The sequence below is a fragment of the Camelus bactrianus genome, chromosome 11 (assembly GCF_048773025.1).
Source record: "Camelus bactrianus isolate YW-2024 breed Bactrian camel chromosome 11, ASM4877302v1, whole genome shotgun sequence".
In the NCBI taxonomy this organism is placed as follows: domain Eukaryota; kingdom Metazoa; phylum Chordata; class Mammalia; order Artiodactyla; family Camelidae; genus Camelus; species Camelus bactrianus.
Genome location: NC_133549.1, coordinates 70,037,112 through 70,051,121, shown reverse-complemented (window position 1 = coordinate 70,051,121; position 14,010 = coordinate 70,037,112). Strand labels below are relative to the sequence as shown.

At 43.3% G+C, this 14,010-nt stretch overlaps 1 pseudogene; it reads right to left on the bottom strand.

The window, feature by feature from the left end:
* Window positions 1–4,316: 4,316 nt before the first annotated feature.
* Window positions 4,317–8,938, bottom strand: LOC105075350 (small ribosomal subunit protein eS26 pseudogene; annotated as a pseudogene).
* Between the last annotated feature and the right edge of the window lie 5,072 nt (window positions 8,939–14,010).

Below are 14,010 nucleotides of genomic sequence, written 5' to 3'. Positions count from 1 at the left end.
GAGTTCACCCTCTATAAATCCAAGGAATGTACACAATACCTAATAACCAGGAGAGGAATCATGGCAATTTATTTCAAACTTGGATTCAATGAATATATCTGAATTCTTACATCCAAAGCCCTTTAGACCAAAGCATCATTAGTAGCAGCCACCATTTGTAGAGCAACTACCGTGTCACCCACACAGGAAGCAAAGTCCGTTCAGACACAGTTCCTACTCTCAAGGTACTTATGGTCAAGTATGTGTAGAGGTGTCCACAACTGGAAAGGGTCCAAGATTTTCCTTATGTGCACACTAGAAAGGTCGCCTGCCATAATTTCATAGGTTCATAGATGCTGACAGAAGACAGGAAACTCGAAGATCAGAGACAAAGGACTTTATTACGTGTGACTCAGCAGGCCGTGTAAGTGTTCAAATCAGTTCTGTTCCACAGAAGTGATGCAGAAAACCCTAGATAGAAACTGCACACCATGTGTTTGTGCCACAGGTGAAGAATCTTAAGCTTAGGAAAACTCCTGCCTTATAAGGAGCTACTAACCTGTCCAACCTTTGCCCCAGAGGGAGACATTATTATACTTCTCAGGAAATAAAATCTGCCCTCTGCCTCCTGTCCCAAGGGGAGTTACTACTCCTGTCTCCCAAGGCTGTTTGCTATGCACACAATCTTGAAAACAGAGTTTGAGATAAAAGCAGTCACAAGACACATAGAAACACCATGGAGAACTGTCATACAACTCATGATGCACAATGCTAAACGTAAGCACAGAGAACTATGGGCATAGACAGATTGAGGAGACACTTGCACTAAAGTTTGAAGTAGGATGTATCAAAATTGGAAAGCCAACAGGCCAAGGATGGAAGGATGGAAGAGCAAAATTCTAGAAGAGGCAAAGCCAAACAGGGACTTGAAGTGGCAAGAATCATTTTGGAAACCACAAGTAATTAAGTAAAGGTGCAAAAACCTGTAGGAAAAGTTTTAAGATTAGTCTAAAGATACTGGCTGGAGTCAAATGCCGAAGGTCCTGAAAGGATACCCCTCACCCCCACGGTGGCTGGGAGCCATATTTTTGACTTGCGCAGTTGGGAGGACAACTGTTCCACTCACTGTTGGAAGAGCTACAGGAAGAGGGACAGATGTGAGGATAAAGAGGATGATTTAATTTCAGGTAAGTGTGGGGTGCTAGCATCCACACCTAAACAGAGTTGTCCTGTAGGCAGTTATGAAGCCTAGGAGAAAGGTCTGGATAGAAGGTATTGGCATGAAAATTTTGACTTTAATTATGATTAACTATGGTTGTGATTAAAGTGAGTGAGAGATGGGATACTACGAGCCTTAGGAGAGTTGGTTGTTTCAGGGACAAGTAGCAGAGAAGCTAATGAAGAAAACTGACAAAGACTGGCCTGGAGGCTAAAAGAAAACTCAGGGGAAGTACTTTCCTGGAAGCCAAAGGGGGAGAGCAGCGGTGGAAGAGAGAGTGCTGAACAGTGCCACATCCTGAGGAGTGGTCAAATGAGGTCAAGACAGAGGTTCAGGGTGGGGGCTCTTCTTCCCAGGTCTAAAGGCAGTACTGGGGCTAGGGGCTGGGAATCTTCATGTAATTGAAACAAACATTTATTAAGATGAGACAGGAGAGAGAGAGAGAGCTGTAAGCTGTGGTTACAGTTAGAATGTGGGACGTTGGGATGTAAGATTTAGCCATGGAGCATTCTGGGTGGTGAGTAGCCATGGAAGGGTGAAGTGGAAGTGAAGTTTACTGGAGTTGAAGGTGGTCAAGGATCACAGGTGAGGTTTGGATGTTGGAGCTATGTGCCCCACACACATCACATACACAATGATGGAATAGGCACCGATTGCTGGCAGGGATACTGAAGTTACCAGGATGTTGCTAGGATAAGAGAGAAGAAACTGTGAATCAGGTGCCAAAGTCCTCAGGGAACACAGGAAGCTGGCCATAAAAGATGACTACAGTAGAGGATAGTAGAACTGATGGTGTGAACCTCAAAGGAGGTAATTTTATAGGAGGGTGGAGAAGTAAAAGAAATGGCCACCCTTCCTGCTCCCAGGTCCAGCCCTGGGATATGGGAGGGCATAGGAAAATGAGCTGTCTTCCCTGGGATCCAATATCAATGGAAAAAGGTAGTTTTATGCTAAGGTAAGCAGAGTGAAAGAGCATTCAGCAATAAAACTGAGGGTAATCTGTTTACAATAGAACAAGGTTCTAGAGGGCTCCATGGGATGGGATGGCAGGGAGGGCAGCAGTGGGAGGACAAACCAGGAAGGAAAGAAGGAATGCTTCCCTGCCCTTACTGTTTTTGAGTTAAACCCTCTGAATCCTTTTAAAGCCCAACTCAAATGTATTCCAGCCATAGTGTTTTCCAATCCACCAGTTACACATTCATTTTCACTCCCTCTGAACTTCTATGGCATTTGTTGTTACCTAGTGGCATAAGGTATTACATATTTTCCCAATATTTTACTATGAAAATTTTCAAACATGCAGGAAAGCTGAAATAATTGTTCAGTGAAGCCCCATATATCTATTATCTAGATTCTACAACTACCATTTTGCTTTATTTGCTTTATTTCTTATCTATCCATCTATCCATTCATCAATCCATCTTAAGTTTTTGATGCATTTCAAAGTCAGTTGCAGACATCAGTATACTTCACCCCTAAGTACTTCAGCATGCATAGCATTAACTAGAGTTCAATATTTGTTTCTGTTTTAAGTAAACTTACCTACATACCATGTTTTTGTTTTTTTACAAAAATACTCCGCCTTCTGCCTTTCCTATCAAACTCTTTAATGGTGAGGACCATTTCTTACTCAACTCCATCCCCACCCACCCAACCATCCAATATCCAATAAAAATGACACTGGTAATGATAAACACAATCAAAATAATCACAGCTAACATATATCAGGCACTTCCTTTGTGCCAGACACTGGTCTAAATACATCATATGCTTTATTTAATCCTTATAGCAGCCATATTAAACAGGTACCATAAAGGTGCCTGTTAAAGACAGGAAACACCAACCTACAGAGGGTAAGTAACTAGCCCAGGATGCACAGTTCTTCAAGTGGTGGAGACAGCTCTGATTCTGGGCCACATGCTCTTAACCACCATTCACATTGCCTCCCCATTGTCAAAGCCTTACCCATTACAGGTGACTAGTCATATTTATGGAACGTTCAAAGAGTCCACTGTTTTGGACCAGCCTTGTCACGGCCCATTAACAGAGATAGTTGCCTTCAAAATTTTTCCTTGGTAAGTTTGTGATGAGGGCACAAGCCTCCACAATGAAGGTAAATAGGGGAGAGAAAAGCTAGCTTGTCCACAGATTTGTCACTGGATCACCGCTGATAATGTCTCATGACTCACATCCTACGGCTGCCTGCATCTGCTGTGTGGCTGCCCTATGTCTCTGGGGCTGGTGTGGGAGAAAGTGGAAGGAGAGAGAGTTCTGAGGCCTGAGAAAGTCACAAGGGCAGCTGCTGGCAGCTGCCTGGACCATTCAGTAAAGAGGAAAGCTGAGGAGGAAGCCAGAAGGACAATGGACCATTATTGTGGCTGTAGGAGGTTGTTCAGTTTGATATTGGGAGACCCACCACCGCTCCCACCAATTTAAGTTCTCCTAGACCTTTGATTAGAAGTAAAGCAATGGTATTTCAAATGATTCACCTGCTATGTCTGGACACTGGGGACAATCCCAGGACCAGTTATGGCTGTAAGTAATCAGGGATTAATTTTGAGGGTCACCCTCTTGCTCCAATCCCCACTACACACCACTGCCACATAATACAAATCTAAGTGCACGATTCCCCTCTTCAGAACCCCTCTATAAACCAACTCATGTACCAAGTTAAAGCCCTCCACCATATGGTCTACACCCTTCCAAACAAGCACAGAGTTTTGTAGAACACTAAATACACAGGGCATTAATAGAATTTACATATATAGAAAGAACTGAGATCAAATAGGTTTGGGAACTGCTGTATTTTTATTTATTAATGTATTTATTATTGCGGTATAGTCAGTTACAATGTTGTGTCTATTTCTGGTGTACAGCATAATGTTTCACTCATACATATACATATATTCCTTTTCATACTCTTTTTTGTTATGGGTTACAACAAGACACTGAATATAGTTCCCTGGGCTATAAAGTAGAAACTTGTTTTTATTTTATATATAGTAGTTAGTATATGCAAATCTCAAACTTCCAATTTATCCCTTCCCATCTTCTTTCTCCTCTGGTAACCATAAGTTTGTTTACTATGTCTATGAGTCTGTTTCTGTTTTGTAAAACATTTCTTTTTTTTTTTTTTTTTTAGATTCCACATATAAATGATCTCATATGGTATTTTTCTTTCTTTCTGGCTTACTTCCCTTAGAATGATGATCTCCTGATCTCCAGGTCCATCCATGTTGCTGCAAATGGCATTATTTTATTCTTTTTTATGGCTGAGTAGTATTCCATTGTATAATATGTACCACTGCTTCTTTATCTAGTTAGTTATCTGTCAATGGAAATTTAGGTTGTTTCCATGCCTTGGCTACTGTATATTGTGCTTCTGTGAACAATTAGAGTTTCAATTAGAGTTTCAAATTAGAGTTCCCTCCAGATATATGCCCAGGAGTGGGACTGCTGGATCATATGGTAAGTCTATTTTTAGTTTTTTGAGACATCTCCATACTGTTTTCCATAATGGATGCACCAAACTACATTCCCACCAACAGTGCAGTAGGGGAACTATTGTATTAACCCACTTCTTTAAGTGGAACTTAATGGATGAGTCTCTGAAAGGAGATTGCAGTATGTTCCTGGTTTTTTCAAGAAGGATCTTGAGAGCCTAGTGTTCCACAGAAAAGTGTGCTGTCTCAAATTTCATTCTCTGAAATAGAACCAGTCTTTCTGAGCCTATAGTGGCAGCCATGAAAATGCATGGTACACATCTGCTACTGTGAGGAGCATGGCAGACTCACTGCTATGGCTGCTATTCCTCTGGGTCCAGGGAAGCTACCCAGGCTGCTCCCAGCTGATGACAGAGCATGGTGGAGGTATTCATGTAGGTCTATCCCTTCAAAACATGGGACTCCTCTAACAGGCAAGTTAGGCTTGAGGATGCCCCGTTAGCCTGGCCGAAACTTTCTTAGAACTGCATTGCCATCTGAAACTCTTCCTACCCAATGTTCTTTCCGTATCAAAATCTGAAGCTTCTGCTTTTTCTTCTTTGCTTTGTACCCCTCAGTTAATCTATTGCATGCTTAATGGCACCTTGGCATCTGCTGCTTAGAGGATGTAAACTAGTGTACCTATCTCAAATATCTCTAAAGCCTTTCCAGATTCAGCTCCTCCTTAGAACATCACGTCACTTTTATGGCATCTGCTTTCTTATGGTCTGTACTGAGAGGCCTCCTGATACATCAGGGAAGCTCATGGACACTGGAAGATGGTCACTCAGGTTTAAATCCCAACTCTGTCACTTACTAGCAGCACAACCTTAAAGAATTTCCTCAACAAGCTGTAAAATGGGAGATTATAATCTTATCTTGCAAGGCTTGCAAAGATTAAACTAAAAGTTACACTTAAAGCACTGAGCATATAGCAAGTACTCAGTAAACAGAATGATGATGGTCATTTAGAGTCATTTTTGTTTGATCTACTTTCCCGTAACAGATTATAAAGTCTTGAGTGTGGACAGTATAATCATCTGTAACTCCCCTGAAGGGCCTTATTCACAGTTGAGCAACACATAGCTGTTAAATTTAGTGGGGATAAAAAATGGTTATTTGCAGAAGGAAAGGGGCATCTCAGAAAAGAGAAGCAGAAGAGCCAATCAGGAGAATCAGCCAATGGTACAGGAAATGTAAATATTCAAAATATATAATACTTGTATGAAATAGGAAGTGTTTATATAATACATAAAATATACTTATTATATATAATATTTAACTATATAAAAGAACCATGATTTCAGAAATAACTGCCTGGAAGAGGGCCAGGAAGACCAAAGGTGTACTTCCATGTCCCTCCACAGGGATTGGCACTCTTAAGCCCTGTAAACACAACTTGGAAGGGCTATTTTAGCAGTAAAAACCTCATACCCAAGCCTAGTGCAACTAGGAAAAAATGGCAGGAAAGCAAAGGAAGGAAATTGCAAAGATTTATCATAAACAATGCATTAACTGAAGGGATACAAGCCGAACATACAGAACCAGGGCTTTCCAGCCTAGTTTACAGTAGCGCCTTCTTGTTCAGTTCATTGTGTCGGGCCACATTGGTTTCAGTGTTTTCCCATGGACTCTGACTTGGTGGGGGAAACCACTGCATAGCAGTGGCGACCCCCTAAAGTAACTTGTTGTGAGTCTGTGCAGGAGGAAGCCACTTGAATTCCTAGATCTTCTGCCTATATGCCCAGCTGTGGCTCTCCATCTTGGGAGGCTCAGGAAAGGACATAACATGTCCCAGGAGCCCAGCATTGCTCTCTGATGGGAGCGGAGGCCTTCACACTCACCTCAGCTCTTCCCAAAGCCTCATAAGATCCTTGAAACCCCGGGTCCAGGATATTTGAGCAAAGAGTAGAAAAGTTTTAGCTGCAAGAAATGCCTAGGTCCTGTGGGGGTTACAGCCAGCACTAATGGCCTCTTTGTTCTCCCAGTAGGCAAGTGTGTTCATATGTAGCAATGCTTCCTCCCTTCTGTTCTAACAGGATGACCCTCCATGACCGGTCTGTGATTTTCTTTGGTTAAAGTCCTTAAGCCCCATGAAAGTTCTATAGGTACAATATGTTTTATGGGTACATAAAAATGGGCTTGGGGGGCGTGGAGGGAACGGTTGGGAGGAGTGCCTGTTAAGAGTCAGGGCTGCTGCTACAACTGCCTTATATAAGTAGAAAGCCACCAAGCTCATGAGGTTCCAATCTAGAGGCCAAAGTGTGCCAGGGGCACCTCCTTCACCTCCTCCCAAAACAGCATCAGTTTCCTCTGAGTTTCCAGCAATTTTATGAGACAAACTACAAAAACACACCTTTCGAGTGAATCACTCTGCTCTCTGCAGTGCCAAGGACTTCACTTATAGTTAATTCAGATTAACTAGATCCAGCTGACGAGAGTTAGTTTGAATCATAAAGCATATTAAAAGAGATTCAGTTTTACTACCTTCAGGAATCTAGTAGAACTATGCTAATAAATTGCTCCTCAGTATAGGTCTTAAGGGAAATCTGTTTTAATAAACACAGAGAATATTTTCTAATTCAGTCCATCAGTTGTTTATACGGAAAGAATTACTTGTCAGGCGTGGAAGCCTACTTGAAATTCTTGCTCTTTGTTTATATCATGGGTTTCATCTGGACAAATCCTGTGTTTATAAATGGTATAAAATAAACTATGAAACTTGTCGTTCCTTCATAGTGAAGTCCCAGTTACTAGAGCAGTGACTCTGTTAGCATGAAATCAACTTACTATACTCATCAGTCAGAAGGAACATAGCTTTTGCATAGGCTATTCTTCCACTGCAGGTGGTGGGGACGACGTCCCTATTCTTTCAGATTTTATAACACACACACCCTTCCTCTCTCCCTTCCTTCTACAAATGTTTATTAAGCAACTAGAATGTGTCAGACACTGTGCCAGAGGCTAATTAAAAATCTACAATCTCACAGTCCAGAAAGGGAGACAAACATGAACAAGTATTATAAAGTGATATCTGGGCAAGGATTGCTGTGTGAACAGAAGACAGTGGGGTCAGTTCACCCTGCGGGCATCAGGAAGGCCTCAGTTCAACGGATTCTTTAAAAATGTGGATGTGTTTGTGTGGCCGACAAAGAGGGGAAGGGCAGCACATGAGCAAAGAATGCCCAGGCACGATACAGCATGGCATGTTCAGCAAACTGCAAATAATATGACAAGAATGGAAATTACAACAGATGGGATGTTAGGGGAGAGGTTATATAGCAAGGCCAGGCTGGAGAGGTCAGCTGAGGCCAGATCGCAAGCTACTATAGACAGTGCCTGCTCAGCTTCTACCTCCTTCATGAAATTACAAGCATGAAAAGACAGACAGAGTCCAGATCAAGGGGAGCATGGGCTGGCTGTCCTCAGTACTGGGCCCATATCACACCTGCAGTAGCACATTTAGGATGATGGTGACAAACCAGGAGGCATCAGTGAAGTGGGAGGATACATCCAGACCCTATTACTTCATCTTTACCACAGGAAATCTAAATTTGTGATTCCTTAATTGAAAAACATTTTCTTAAGTATAATTTCCATTTTATCGAGGCTTTTCTTTTCCGAAGAACAGTATTTCTTCTGTCATTAAGGACTTAGTTCCTTACATGGGCTTTGGTGGAGGTCGTGGGGCAGCACCTGCAGGTCTAAATCTAGGCGGAGGTGTTCGGTCCTTCTGGGCAACACGAGAACGATTCCTGACTACCTTGCTGTTTACGGCACAACTCACGCAGTAATGTAGTTTCACATGCAGCTTGGGGAGCACACAGGCGTTGAAAACGCTTGCTTCAGAAATATCCCTGACGGCTGCGGTTTCTACTATGTTTCGAATAACGAACTTCTTAATGGCCTTGTCCTTGGGCACGCATCTGGCACAGTTGGTGCAGCAAATAGGCTGCACATGGCCGCGGCCCTTTTTGGCACGACCGTTATTCCTTCTTTTCTTGGTCATTTTGGAAGTGAGGACGCGAGAGAGAATTAAAAAACATTTGGAAGCATATGTGTTGGTCCTTTTAATTCCAGGCAAAGCCAAGAGACAATGGACCAGTGGCTCACCAGTGAGACTGCATTTAAAATACACAGCCTCAGAGCCAAGACCAGCCTCCTGAAAACAGACTTCAGGACAGTATGGAACTGGACATTGGCCGAGAAGGCTGGAAAAAACACACTCTGACCCCTTAAAAGAAGTAGAGCCAGACCTTTCAAGATATAGAAGACCAATGGGAAGGGGCTTTAGAAATAAAATGTTAGGTATATGGGTTATCTATCGCCATCTGACAAACTATACCACAACTTAGTGGCATAAAACAATTTATGTCTATGACCCTGTGCATTGACTGGACAGTTTTCCTGATCTTCCTTGGGCTTACTCACGCAGCTGCGTCAGCTGGTGGGTGAGCTGGGGACTGGGCTCAGCTGGGACAGCTTGGTCAGCTGGGCCTCTCTCTCTTTACAAGATCCTTCATCCTGGGCTCCTTCATAGCACAGCAGTTTCAGGCCAGCATCCAAGAGGGTGAAAATGGTAGCCTCCTCAGTCACATAATGGCACTGCCACCACATTTTATGAGTCAAAGCAGGCCACAGAGACAGTGCCTTCAAGGGGTGGGGTATTAGACTCTGTCTCTTGATGGATGAAGAACAGTGAAGTCACAGCACAAAAGATATGCAGTCTACCACAGAAGACTTGGTGCCACTGCCAAAAACATCTGTATGATGTGGGGTGAGCGTAGGGCTGAAAAGCAAAGAAGGCGTTTCCCAGGCTCCTGACCATGCAGAGACAGAACACTGCAAAAAGTGAGTGGGAGAGTGGCCAAAATTCTGCAGGCTCAACCAAAGCCTTCAAAGAGGCGATTTAGGGTGCCGTCTAGCAGAAAAGTTTAGACACGGCGGACGAGGGCCGGCAAGCGAGCCCTGTATCAACAGCGTTTATGGCTCACACACACTCTGACTCTCCGATAGAAGTCACTTTCAGGGAGGCTTGGTTCAGAAACAGTAATTTGCTAAGTAATAAAACTATAAACTTATACTCCAATAATACTTTTTTTTTTTTTATACCTGGGACTATTAACTCACTGTGTTCTTTCAAGCACCTCATAAAGTGAGAAGGACAGGGGCTCTTGTTCCTATTTCAGAGATAAGGAGACTGTCCTGTTCTCCAGAAGTTTGGCACAAAAGCCAGGCTTTTCTTAACTGCCCGTCAGTTCTCTGTCCCATGCCAGGGCACTGTCCTTGCCCCTGGTGCCTACTGAGGCCTCCCTCTCCAAACCCCTCCTGCAGATGTGGTGCAGTGACTCCCTGAGGGTGTGATACCATCAGGTCTTAATTCATCAGCACCTGAGGCTCTGCATAAATAATGGGGACCTGGGTCCTCCATGCCAGTTTGTGGGCAGAGAAACTGTCCAGGCAAGGGCAGCTTTTCCAGGCTTTGAGAAAGTGATGCTCAAAACCGCCCTCCCCAACCTAACCACAACTGCAGACTAATCATGACTAGCTCCACTATTACATACCTTTGGTAAGGGAACGGTCACATGATGGATATCACTCTTCAGTTTCGAAGAACTTTTACAATATGAACTCAGTCAGTCCTTAAAGGCCATGATTATGATGGTGGTGATGATGACGACAGCATCTTACACTTTTGATGTTCCAGGTACTGTTTTACATCCTTTGTGTGAGTTAACTCACAAGTCCTCCTGATAAGCCTGTGAGGGTAAGTACTATTACCAACTCAAAACCGAGATACAAAGAGGCTAAGAAACTTCCCAAGACTACACAGCTAATAAGTAGAAGAGCCAAGATTTGAGTCCAGGCATTTGGCTTCAGAGTCCATGCCCTTAAGCCACTGTACTATATTACCTTCCAAACATTATCAGTCCATTATATCAAATGAGGAAACAGAGACAGAGTGGTTTGGTGACTTGCCTGTACTCACCCACAGTCCCACTACATCAAAACTAGGAGACAGAACCCAGGTCTTCCCCCTGCAAGCCAAGACCTATTACGGTGTGACGGTTGAGGTTATCAACCATTCCTTTTTAAAGTCATTTCCCCAACAGAAAGAATTATAAGGTGAGAGGGAGCCCAGAATGGGAGGCCAAAGGCAGTACCAATTTTGAATCTTCTCTAAAACATGCTACCCTATGGCCAGGGAAATGAAAATGTAATGCATTTTACACATGCTGTTATTTTCCTTGAGAAGACAATGGCTACCTTTAAGTACAGAAGCAGAGGAAGGATGAAGCAGTGAGAATGGAAGCTGCTTAGTAAACTGACCCCAGAAGCTAGTCCCCAGGAAAAGAGGCTTGGCAAAGGGAGGGCCAAAGAGGTCATGCTACCAGTGCCAATGTCTGAAGGCACCAGGCAGTATGCATGCAGGGAGGATACACATTACGCTGCCCCCAGATGCCATTCATCCCCAGTCACTTACTGACCAGGAAAAAGCCAACTTCCTCTCCCCTGCTGCCTTGATTAAAAGTCCAATCTGTTGCTTTCCCTTTGGAGCCCTCCATGAGAATGCAGCTACCTATCAATTCCCATGATCCATCAAATGGGCTGAAGGCTGCCTTCACCTCTGCCAAGCCCTGATCCACCCCAAGGCTTAATGCAATAGTCCCTTCAGATGCTGCAACTCAGTTACTCCATCCACTTAGGACCCCCTGGCTCAGAGGGGCAGGGCTGTGCTAAAGGCTGGACTCGATCCACTCCTGGTGGGAGCCTAACCTCTCCACTGTAGGAAGGTGGGGGTTCTATTCTTTACCTCTGGCCAATGAGAACAAACTATTTTATCAAGGCTAGGTCTCTCTCATCTCAAGGCCAACACCTTTATCATCATTTCAGATGTTTTCCTCCTAAGTGCCCTCAGTGGTCACTTAGGATTCAGAACACTGTCAATTGCCTTGTAAACTGGTGCGTTATCTGCTCCTGAATATCATGACAGAATGGGGTCAGCAGGTCTATTTCTGGCCACCAGAGAAACAAGAATCCAAAATGGAATAGGGGAAGGCTAAAATTGTCCCTGTTTACAGATGATAAGATTGGCCACATACTATGTAAAAAACCCTAAGAAATCTACAAAAGAACTTTTAGAATACATGAATTTGGCAAGGCCACAGGATATAAAGTCAACATCCAAAAATCAATTGTATTTCTATAACCTAGTAATGTACAACTGGAAACCAAAATTAAAAGATGAAATGGAGGAATAAAAAAGCTAAGCATGAGCTTCGATTTACAGTGAACTTTCTCAACTACCTAAGAGGAGGGAGGAGTAAACTAGAGAGTTTTGAGAACACTTGCATTCTCACTCTACCGGACTGTGACATGCCCCTAGGGGTGGGTACCCAGCCTTGTAGAAAGGCTTTTCAAGGTGATTCTGATTACCTCCAGGTAGGGAACCAATTTGACTGGGAATTGCCAGGGAACTTGTAAGAAATGAAAATTCCTTCCCATCAGTGGAACCAAACTCGGGAGGTAGGATGTTTTAATAAGCCAGGCGATTCTGATGCGCACGCTATACTTTGCTCAAAACAGCAACTTTCGTAGTGCATTCTGTGCCTAAGTGACAGAGGCACACAAGCTGCTGGAGGTTTGCAGCACCTTCTCCTCGTGCCCGTCTACAAAGGCCAACCTCTGAACCAAAAACAAGGCTCTCATAAGTGTTTGCCAGCATGTTAATTTTTCATTCAAGTGAAGAGAAGCTAAGAAAAGTCTTGTTTCCTATTACATCCACTGCTGCAGCATTTCTGAGATCATGGAGCATTCTCCTTTGGCTCTGCTTGCAGCTTTCATTTGCTTGTGCATCCTTCATTCTTCCAGGCTCCTAACAAAGGATCCAGAAGAGCTCGATAAAACTTTCAGAGATAAGTCTCCAAGGCCAGGCAAGTAACCCCACACAGAAAGAGGTGGGTGGATGAGGCCTTCTCTGCCTTAGCCTAAGGGCAGTGGTCACTCTGGCTACAGTGGAGATGGGAGTCACTCCCCTACACAAAGCCAGAACCTCTCAATTGCTCCCTAGAACACGTGGAGCAAAATCGAGTCTTTACCAGGACCTTTGAAACTTGCATAATTAGAGCCCTGACTACATTTCTAAGTTTATTCCCAAGTACCCTTTCCTCACTCTTCAGCCAAATTGGCCTCTTAATTGTTTGTAGAACATGACAAGCCTGCTCCAGAGGCCTGTGAAGTTGCTATTCCCTCTACCCCTATTCTCCCTCGTTTCATTCAGGCCTCCGTGCAAATGGCACCTCTGCACAAGGCCTTTTAGTGCTGTCAGGCAGCAAATTCTCCCTGTCACTCTCTATCCTTTCATCCTGTTTTCATGTGTGGGTGTGTGTGTGTGTGTGTAAGATAGCACTTTTGGCTACCTAAACAGTCAATTCCCAAGGGAGGTGCCAAGATGGCGGAGTAGAGAGACTCACAGCTTGCCTTTTCCCACAAATACACCAAGAATTACATCTACAAACCCATGAATCACACAGAACTCTGGCAGAGTGTCTCTCACTTCGAAATATAGGATTCCCACAAAATCCGATAAACAAGTTCATACTGTATAGCACAGGGAACTATATTCAATACTTTGTAGTAACTTATGATGAAAAAGAATATGAAAACGAATATATATATGTTCATGTATGACTGAAACATTATGCTGTACACCAGAAATTGACACAAAATTGTTAAGTGACTACACTTCAATAAAAAAAAAATACACACAGGAAAAGTCAATTTCCATCAGCCAGAGGTCACCAGGAGCACACACTGGTCAGCTAGTTTTTAAAATTAAATTCCCTACAGCAAATATGACTGAACACCATGGAGAAGAGTGGAGGATCTCAGTAAGAGGGTTTTAGAGGGGCTTGTACTGGATTTGGGCCTGTAATGGATCTTACAGAGAGCTCACAACAACAAGAAAATGGGGTGCTATTCTAGATTGAGTGTATTCAGAAATCTGAGGGCAATTCAGTATTTTAGTTACTGTATTAATTGGAAAAGGGGGTGTATAGTTATTTTTGTGTTGCATGGTGTCTGTTCAGGCCTGATGATGATTGAAGATTGTCCGTCATGGTCACAGTGCTCATCTGATGTTGATATTCTATACCATTATGTTCACTAGGGGAACACCACTGTAGCTAAGCAGTTACTAGCTGATAGCAGTCAGGGATGCTTTTTTCTTTTTCATATATTGGTTTGTTATCTAGAAAGTAAGCTTCCTAAGGACAGGGATTTTGTTTTGTTTACCACCGAAGCACTAGTGAGTACAGTGTTCAGCATATA